The sequence below is a fragment of the Anomalospiza imberbis genome, unplaced genomic scaffold (assembly GCF_031753505.1).
Source record: "Anomalospiza imberbis isolate Cuckoo-Finch-1a 21T00152 unplaced genomic scaffold, ASM3175350v1 scaffold_209, whole genome shotgun sequence".
Lineage (NCBI taxonomy): Eukaryota > Metazoa > Chordata > Aves > Passeriformes > Viduidae > Anomalospiza > Anomalospiza imberbis.
In genome coordinates, this window is record NW_027099842.1 from 127,501 (window position 1) to 130,000 (window position 2,500).

Here is a 2,500-nt window from a genome sequence, read left to right on the forward strand (position 1 = left end):
GCGCGCGGCCGCGTGCCGCGACCCGCCGCCGGGAGGCGGCGGTGGCGGCGGCGGCGGCGGCGGCGGCGGGGGCCTTCCCGGCCTCCTCGTCGTCGTCGTCATTGCCGCGGCCTCTCGGCGGGGTCGGCGAGGCGCTCGGCGGCCGGGCCGCCTCCCCGCGTCGGCGGGGGCGGCCCGAGCTGCGGCGGTCCTCTCGGGCGCAGCGCCGGGCTACTGAGGGAAACCCCGGGCCCCGAGGAGGACGCCGCGGTGGTGGCGGCAGATGTCGGGCGCGCCCCCGCCGGTGGACGCTCCCCCGAGGGCGGCAGCGGGGGAGGCACCCCGGCGGGGCCATGCAGGTCGTTTCCCTCGCCCCAGGGCCAGGTACCTAGCGCTCCGCGCCTCGGCGGTCCCAGGCTTCCCCCTCGGCGTCGTCAAACGCCGCGGGAAGGACCGAAAAAGGGGCCGCCGAGCCGGGCGGCGGTTTAAAGACTCGGGCGGCTCGGCGCGCCCCGCCGCGGCGGCGGCGGCGGGTGGCGGGCGGTGGCGTTGCGGCTCCATTGAGGGGTGGGGAGCTACTCCCGCCGATCCCCTGCGGTGGTGTCCGCGGCCACCGGTCGCGCCCGCCGTCGCGGCGGTCGTCCCCGCCGCGCGCGCGCGTGCGGGGGTAGTCGCGCCGCGCCGGGGAGGGGCGCCCTGCCCCCCCCTCTTCGCGGCCCGGCCTCGGCGGAGAGGCCGCGGCGCGCGCGGTCGGCCGCGGGGCCGACCCGCTGGGCTCGAAACGGGCGGCGCCGGCAGAGGGCGCGCGCTCTCTGCCCTTCCTCAGCCGCGGGGCGGCGGCCGCCGGGGCCCGCCGCGCGCTCTCTCTCTTCTGGGCCGCCGCGGCCGTCCCGCGCGGGCGGCGCCGCGCCTGGCGCGGCCGTGCCTCTCTCCCCTCGGCGGCCTTCGTCTCGAACGCACCGGCGGCGCCGGCCGCCGGCCGGCCGTCCGCCCGCCCGCCCGGGGCGAGCGCTCGGCGGTCCCTCCGCGGTCGGAGGCCGGCGAGCGCGGGCGGCCCCGCGCCGAGCGGCGGCGGCGCCGCTCGGCCGGTGTTCCCGCCGCCCGCGGGCACGGGACCCTCCCCGTGGCCCTTCGCGACCGCGCGCGGTCCGAGGGCAGGGGTGGCGGGCGGCCGCGGGGGCGCTTCCGCGCCCGCTCTCCAGGTGGCGAACGAGGAGAGCGGGCGTCGCCCCCCGGCTCAGCGCCGCACCGCCTTCCGCCGGGCGCGTGCTCGCGGAAGGGGGCCCCCGACGGTGCGGGTGGACGGCGGTTCCCGGGAAGTGCGGCCCGCCGCGGCGGCGGGTCCGCCCTCGGGCAGCCCTCGGGCGCTCGCCTTCCCCCGGCGGGCAGCGGTCCGGCGGGGGGGGGCGCGGCGCCCGGCGGCGGGGCGGCGGTCGTCGCGTGGCGTCTCGAGCGCAGCAAGGCCCCTGGGGAGAGAGAGTCGGCCGCGCGCGTGGGCGCGGCGGCGCTCCGCGAGAGCCGGCGCGGCGGCGGTTCCAGGGGGGAGGCAAGCGCGCGCGCGGGGTCCGAGGGCCGCGCGCCGGCGCGTGGCGCCGCGCCGGCGAGGCCGGGCGGGCCACCGCGCTCCCGCGGCGCGCGCCGCGCGGCCCTCCGCGCGGAGGGCCGGGCCGAGCCCGGGCGCCTGGGCCGCCTCCGAAGGACGGCACACGTAGGCGGCGCCTCCCCTCGCCGGGCGGGGGGAGGCGGTCGGGGGCGCGGGTCCCCCCGCCTCTCGGCCGGCCTTGGGAGCGTTCCGTGGGGTTCCTCCCGTGTTCTTCTCGCACGCGCCCCCTCCGGGGTTTTCCGCGTTGCTCGTACGGTCGGAGCCAGGCCCCGCGCGGGGCCTCGGCGCCAGAGAAAAAAAAGGGGGGCCGCTCCGGGCGAGAGCGGCTCCCGGCCCCCCCGCGCGCGCGGGGTCGGTGCCGAAAGCCAGACAACTCTTAGCGGTGGATCACTCGGCTCGTGCGTCGATGAAGAACGCAGCTAGCTGCGAGAATTAATGTGAATTGCAGGACACATTGATCATCGACACTTCGAACGCACTTGCGGCCCCGGGTTCCTCCCGGGGCTACGCCTGTCTGAGCGTCGCTTGACGATCAATCGCCGCCCGGGGGCCGCCCCGGCGGCGCGGCTGGGGTCGCTTCGCAGGCCCGTCGGCCGCGGCAGCGGTTGCCGCGCGAGGGCCTTCGTCCCCCTAAATGCAGACTCGGGGAGCGCTCCGTAGCTCCCCGCTCCCGGAGCGAGCCGCTGGGGCGGAGCTCGTCCTCGCCGGGGCCGCACCGCCTGGCGGTGGCGGCGGCCGGGGAGTCGGAGCGAGTGAGACGGCGCCGAAGGCGCCCCGCCGAGGGCCGAGGGACGAGGGCGAGAGGGGAGGCGAGGCGCGGGCCTCGCCTCCGGCCTCCCCCCCGCGCGGGCGGCTGTCTGCGGGTGGGTACCGTGCGCGGGTACCGTGCCGCTGCCGCCGCGCGCGGTGCGCGGGGGG

At 81.0% G+C, this 2,500-nt stretch overlaps 1 non-coding gene across 1 annotated transcript; it reads left to right on the forward strand.

The window, feature by feature from the left end:
• Nucleotides 1–1,953: 1,953 nt before the first annotated feature.
• LOC137466404 (5.8S ribosomal RNA) lies at nt 1,954–2,106 on the forward strand. The gene has a single exon (XR_010995157.1). It is a non-coding gene; the product is annotated as a 5.8S ribosomal RNA (ribosomal RNA).
• Nucleotides 2,107–2,500: the final 394 nt, after the last annotated feature.